We start from the raw sequence: 7,675 nt of genomic DNA, 5'->3' as shown, positions 1-7,675 counted from the left end.
GACTGGTGACGAAACGTGGTGTTTTAATATGATCCCGAAACGAAACGCCAGAGTGCTGAATGGAAAGCGCCAGACGAAACCCAAAAAATCGCGACTGGAGAAGTTAAAAGTGAAGACAATGCTGATATGTTTTTATGATTCCAAGGGTATTGTCCACAAAGAATTTGTTCCACCCAGCCAAAACGTTAATGCGGTATTCTACCTTGGAGTTTTGAAGCGTGTGGTGCGCTGTATTCGACGCGTTCGGCCCGAATATCGCGAATATGGAAGTTGGCGTTTGTTCAACGATAATGCGCCGTCTGATCGATCGACGTTTGTGGCCGATTATTTGACCAAAAATCACATTTTAACAATCAACCACTCCCCGTATTCACCTGATGTGGCACCGTGCGACTTCTACCTAAAGCGTTATGCAGACGTGGATGCCATTCAAAAGGCTTGCACCGGCATACTGGCGCCATACCGGGCAACGAGCTAAAACACTCGTTCGACATGCTTTTGGACCGTGCAAAAGCCAGTATTTATTTTGAATTAAATTAATTGATTTTGCCGATAAAACCATTTGCTCTGTCTAGTTTTTAAAGGCCTGTTAACTTTGGAACGCACCTTGTAGACCAATAATAACAAATACACATATTTGATATATTTTAAAGTTGACAAGCGTTGAAAACTTTTTCAAATATGCTTTAACTCAATTAATAAATACGTTAGAAGCATTAAATTTCACATCCTATAAGGTACGGAAGGGCTTCAAAATTGGAAATCGTAAATATCAGGAACTACTCTTCCAATTCCAACCAAATTAGGTGCATAACGATGCTTGAAATCCGCGTGACAACTTCGTATCTATGTGTATATGTGTACAGAGCAACCCCTATAGTCAGCAGTGTGATTTCCTACACACTACTTACTAAGTATAAATAAAAATTTATCCATGTTTAAAGAATTCGGTCAAGATTTTATATGTAAATTTTTATGCTTAAATAATTTTATTATACAATATATAAATATGTAATATGTAATAATAGCATTATCAATGATCTGGTGAATTCGTCACACAAAAATATGTATGCAAGAGATAAAGAGATGTCCAACTCATCTCTCCCTGGAAATGAGAGCGCATTTGCTAAACGCCAAAACCTCCTGAACTCAAGCAACTGTCAAAAATCAGGAGGTCTGACGTTTAGCAATTGGAAAAAGATTGAAATCCCACAAAATTATAATGGGAATGGAGACATTTTTAATTTTTACTCTCCATTTGTAACGGCCGTTATTACGAAGAATAACGAAAGAAAAACAGCACGCAGCTTGTGAACTGGTAAGTATATTTTTATTTTTATTAGATAAATTTGCATTTATTTAATATTTTTTAACGATATTTTACAGTCGAAATGCCAAAATCAAAGTTAAAATGGAGAAAGTGTGTTGCAGGCTGCAGCAAGGAGGGACGAACTTACAATTTTCCATGTGAGGGAACGGATCTCGAACGGTAAGTACATCACAAAATAAATTAATTAAATAGTGCAAAAAATGTGTTTAATATGGGATATATGATAAATAATTTTAAAAAGTGTTAAAAATGTCTTTCGATAGTTTTCGATATATTGCAATTTAGATAATTAATTTTTTGAAGCAACGACTGTGCGCATATCATTAATTTAATTGAATGTGATATTAATAATACAATTCACATTGTAGTTCTGCGTATATTTAAGTGCGAAAGTGATAAAAAAAAAAGTTTTCAATAATTGTAATAAGTGTTAAAATATCAGTTTCGAGAATTTACGATTTATCTAAATTTCGTTTTTAAATTATTTCATGTCGATACGGCTTTAATAAAATGAAAGTTTACGTATTTTGCCATTTTTTGCACTATTATAATTATATATATTTTATAACTTGTGTATATTATGTTTTTTTTTTCTTTTAATAGGCGTAAATGTTGGCTTAGACGTTTAGGTGTTTCTGAAAGATTTAATGAAGAAACACCTAAACACATTTTTGCTTGTGAACGTCATTTTTCTGAAAAAATTCGCCACGCAAAAAAATTGCGTTCGAGGGCCGTTCCCGAGATTAATTTAATTGTTGAGCCTACATTTAACGCCTCAAATTCTTTTTTTGAAAACCCCATAGAGCTGGGTTTTGAAGATTTCGCTTCCTAAATGGAAGAATCTGCCTCAAATGCAAACGGTGCATCGAGGCAGCTCCTTCCGCTTTTAGAAAGGTAAGATTAAGAAATAATTTTAGAGCTTCTTCCACTTCTTGAGGAGGGACTATTAAATAGTACTGAAAAAGCCGCGCAAACAGGAAGAGATTGACGGAAGACAATAGGATTTTAAAAGTAAAATTAGATGAAAAAGAACAGGAGAATAGAAGTTTGAAGGCTCAATTGGTCCAAATGGCCTCAGAATTAGAAAAATGTCGTAACCACGATCGGCGTTATGACAATTTTTTTAAAACAATATCTTTGGGTGTATTTTTTTTGTCGCCAGTTGCTTATCGTCACTTAAAGCACCAGTTAGATTTTCCCTCCGAAACTACTTTGGAAAATATTGTTACCGACTGGCCTCGTTTCCCAGGTTACACCCAAAGCAGCATACAATCGTTAGAGATTAGGAGTAGGGGATTCAATTTTGAACAAAGGTTCGTGTCGATTTCATGCGATGAAATGTCACTCAAATGTCATTTGCAGTATGATAGGAAATGCGATAGGATAATAGGTATTAAAGATTATGGCGATGAAAATCGCACTTCGAGATTAGCCACAACTGCAATGTCCATAATGGTTCAAGGTATAGGTTGGGAGCCTTCGTTCCACCCATTAGCTTATTTTTTCGTTAAAGGAGCCTGCAAAGGGGATGTCCTCTAGAAATATATTCTTGAAGTCATTACTCAACTCCAAAATATAGGACTAATTCATTGCCATTTTGTATGCCACCAGGGCACCAATTATCAGAATTTTGCTAATTTGTTAGGTGTTTCAGGGTCACGGCCTTTTTTTAATGTTAATGGCAAGGAAATATATTTTTTTACGATAGCCCCCATTTAATAAAAAGTAGTCGTAACTGTTTACAAAAATTTAAAAATACGGGTTTCCTTAAAAATTGTCGCGTAAGTTGGTCGGATATTATTCGTTTTTATGAAATCGACTCAAAGTCGAGTTATCGGTGTGCGCATAAATTAATCGATGCTCATATTTATCCCAATATCTTCTAAAAAATGAAGGTTAAATTTGCATCTCAGGTATTGAGTAATACGCTCTCTTCTGGTATATTGTCCCTTTATAGCTCGGGAGCTTTAAGCTCGAACAGTGGGAGCTTTATTAATACCGCGGAACTCGTTTCTTTTTTTAATAAACTATTTGACATTTTTAATAACAGTTTCGTTGAGGCTATTGTACCCACTAAAAAAGTGTTTGTAGGTTGCCCAGAACAGTAAGAGTTTTTAGATGAGGCCGAAAAAATTTTAAAAACTATTCGGGTCGTAGATGAGTTAGAAAACAACACAACCAATAATTTTAGTTTTTTAAAGGGATGGGTATTAAATATAAACAGTTTAAGACGGTTGTGGCGATTTTTGTCACACTCAGGATTTCCATACTTGAAGACGAGACGACTATGCCAGGACAGTTTGGAACATATTTTTGGGCAGATTAGAAACAGAGGAGGTACTAGAGTAACGCCTTACATGTTCTCTAGTTTATTTAGGAAATCGTGGGGTTTACGTTATGTAAATATCGTAACAAAAGGAAACTGTGAGCTGCCTTTAGAACCTGGTGCTACAGTAATTTTAGAACATAGTAATAATGTTCTACTTAATGTGTGCAATGATTCACTTTCGAACGACCTTTCTTGGCAGGATTTTCAAGACTTACCACGGCCTGTACACTTCCCCATTAGACCAATTTCTTTAGATAGTACTTTAGAAACTAACTTTTTAAAAGAAAATGCTTTTAGTTATTTTTGCGGCTATCTTTATTTAAAAATTTTCAAAATGCACTCATGCTCCCTTCCATTACCTTATTTAGGAGATGAAATTCCTTCGGACGAATTCATCTTCATTTACCAAAATCAAATAGACAAATGCAATTTAGTGAAGCCGCCTCAGGAGTTTGTTGCATTTGTAAAAGTCTTGGAAACAAAATTTTTAGAAGAATTCGATAGTAATTGTCATAAGATAGGAATAGGAGACATTCTTTTTAATGAAATGAAAAATGTTAGGTTAGAAGTGAACTTAATATACCCTCAAATACATAATAATATATTATACCAAACAAATTTTTTAAACAGATAGGTTAGAACAAAGAGGCTCTAAAATTATAATGCGATTTTTTTAAGTAAAATTAGAATTTGGGGTTTAAATGTAGGAATTTGTATATATGTATACTTTTATATTACTAAATATTTTATTTTATCTGTGATATGAAGTGATATTGTTTTGGTTAATTTTATTTTATACGTATTTATCTGTGAATTGTTATCTTTTGTTTTTTGCTTTTGTTTTTTTATACAAATAAATTTATAATGGGTGATATAGGCCTACTGGGGAACCGAGCAGCCAAAAATAACTTCGGTAACGCTCCATTTTGCATACCTCCTGGGTGGCGTGGAAACTGAAAATTGGGTCTTTTAATTTAAATGCCCAAAAATTATTATTTTGTCCGATCTGGCTACAATAGAAAATGTTATAAAAAACGCTAATTTTGAGGCGCTCTCACCCTGGAAAGAGTTGGGCATCCCATTATCCCTGATGTATGCTAACTATTACAAGAACTCATACATTTAGAGCTATCGATAGTCGAACCAGTTTGGAACCTTCACAGTTTAAAAAAATACTAACGATAGTATCGATAGTTTTTCCACTTGAAATCTATTTACTATTCGCTGGTTTAAATTAAGCGACCTTGGATTTGTACACTTCATTTTTATGAAAGAATCTTTGGATTTATTTATAAAACAAAATATGAACAATAAAGGAAATCACATAAATAATTAATAAAGTTACTTATTGTATAAAATTGTTCATGTTATTAAGTAAATAAATTCCTGAGAACTAATGAGTTATAAAAAGTCACATTTATTCAACATTTACTAATGTAATATGAGATCAAGGAATTCATGCTTTAATTACGTTTCAGTAGACTACTTTACTCATAAATAATCCACTTGTTTCTGTTTAAAAATAGTAATTTGTTGAAGTTCTTAGTCTTTAGTGTTGTTCTTCGATCTGATATTTGAAATTCAGCCTGGTTAAACTCTATCTTCGACTCTGTAAAATTAAAATTAATTAACATGACATTCATTTATATGCACTATACTTGTAGGCAGACTAATGACTCCGGGTGTATGAATATGTCCATATATGTGTATGTCCATATATTGTAAAAATTCAATCGCAACAGAATGTTCACATAATATCTTTCAATTTTATAATTTTATTCCCCAAAATCAGGAGTACTAAATGAACTGGAGGTTTTTTATAATTTTAATTTTATGAATAACTGAGGTTATGAGCAGCCGACATTTGAGAATATTAAAAATTTTTACCAAACTGTAAATGTTTCCGTCATATTCCTTCCAACGCATCCAACACCCAATTAAGGTCTAAAAGATAGTTAAATCTAAAAATTTTTATATTATTTTAAAAATTTTCTGTATTTACGAATTTGTAATCACATGCGCCCAACCAAGCCAAGTATGAAAAGATTATGAAAAATCTCAAGCCTTTTTGAGATGAAATAAAATGTTGGGATGCGCAACTTAAATAAAAAGTGCCAATTGCCTGTGCCTGAACGAAAGGAAAATCTCCGGTCCATTCTTTATTCCGTTTCTTAGAAACGCTTAGCCTAAACTTAAGCTAACGGCTTAAACTAGTGGTAATGTAAATATGTACAAAAAAGGGGTAAGTATCATATGATTACATTTCGAACTTCCATTAATTATTGAAATAGATGAAGGTGAGTATTTCACATAGGGTTGCCAAAAAAGTACTTTTTTTTTATAACAAAAAACTTTATAATTCAATCACAATATTTTAATAATTCATTTTATATTTTAAATTAATTTAATATTTAAGTTAGTATTCATGAAGTCGCTTGACGCAACACCGGCCACCTTGACAGGATCATGATCCTTCAACATTGATGGGTAGCAGGGCGAGCTTGTTGGGCGCCTAATTATGCCTGCCTTGGTTGCGACGTGTGCCGCTCGTACCTTGCCGTCTTGCCCTTCTACGGTTCCGACGACTCGTCCTAGTACCCAATGCTGTGGTGGTATGTTGTCTTCGTGAACGAGGACGAGATCGTCGGGCTGAAGGTTCCGCTTCGGATACAACCGTTTGTTGCGCTCCTGAAGGCACGTAACGTACATTTTGGACCATTGTCGCCAAAACTGTTGCTTGAGACAGCAAACAAGTTTCCATCTCTCGCAGCAACGAATTGGGTCCGTTGCCATTTGTGCTGGTGGTTGTGCTCGGAGGGAGCACCCTATGAGTAGGTGTGCTGGAGTTAGCGCTTCGCCGTCGTCGGGGTCCTGACTCAACGGTGCGAGGGGTCGCGAATTGAGGATGGCCCCCACTTCGGACAGCAGTGTTCCCAGCTCTTCGGCTGTGAGCAGCACGTTGCCCATTGCGCGTACGATGAGATGTTTGGCGGACCTCACTGCCGCCTCCCATAATCCGCCGAAGTGCGGCGCCCTCGGTGGTATAAAGACAAATTTGAACCCTTCTTCGGCGGCGAATCCCATTAGTTCCGGTGACTGGGACAAAACGCCTCCGGGAGTTCGCGCAGCTTGCGGTCGGCGCCGACGAAGTTGGTTGCGTTGTCGCTATATAGTGTTTGGGGCTTCCCTCGGCGACCAATGAACCTTTTCAGCGCGAAAATAAAGGAATTAGTCGATAAATCAGAAACTTATTCTAAATGTACTGCTTTTGAAGTGAAGCAAACGAAAACTGCGATATACGTTTTCACGGGTGGTCGACCGCGTATTTTTAACGTAGTATATATTGGACCACAAAAATCTACGCCGCATATGAGAAAGGGTCGTAGCGCTCAAAGTCTTTCGACTGGCAAATTTCCCATTATTTGGGTTTGCAACTTCGGCTTGTAATGAAAACAGTGTGTACAGTTTCTTATGGTTCTACTGCATGCTTCTCTGGCATTAATCAGCCATATGCGTTCTCGAAGAAGCGCAACCAACGCTTTTGCCCCAGCGTGGTGATTTCGAAAGTGCTGGAACCGTAAATAAGTGTTAACGAAATGCGAATTTTTATTTAGTAATAAGGGGAATTTGGCATCGTATGAGAGGGGTGCATTTAATAGGCAACCTCCTACTCGGATTAATTTGAATGAAAGCGACATGTCCGAGTACTCATGCAAAAACAGATTGAGTTTTTGCAAGTTTGCGGGTAGCGTGGTGCCTTTAGTCAGTTTTTGGATTTCATTCGCAAATTCTAAATGTTGAACCACCTGAACAATTTTCAAAAAACTGAAGTGTAATTCATCTGATGTCAGATCCCTTCCCACAGTAGGCAATTTTGGTCGTCTAATCCACCGTAATAAATATGCGACCACACGAAGCCATTTTTGATGAGAAGAGATTTTTTCGATAAGGTCCATTATTGCATTGTGACATTTGCACATTTGCTGGAAGTGAAAGCGGGGTCTTTTAGGAGGAAC

The 7,675-nt window shown here is 36.0% G+C and overlaps 1 pseudogene; it reads left to right on the top strand.

Moving 5' to 3' along the window:
• The first annotated feature begins 528 nt into the window (after positions 1-528).
• Positions 529-4,908, top strand: LOC138856136 (uncharacterized; annotated as a pseudogene).
• The last annotated feature ends 2,767 nt before the right edge of the window (positions 4,909-7,675 follow it).

Source organism: Bactrocera oleae, chromosome 3, assembly GCF_042242935.1.
Source record: "Bactrocera oleae isolate idBacOlea1 chromosome 3, idBacOlea1, whole genome shotgun sequence".
Taxonomy (NCBI): domain Eukaryota; kingdom Metazoa; phylum Arthropoda; class Insecta; order Diptera; family Tephritidae; genus Bactrocera; species Bactrocera oleae.
This window is presented reverse-complemented; position numbering and strand designations above follow the sequence as displayed.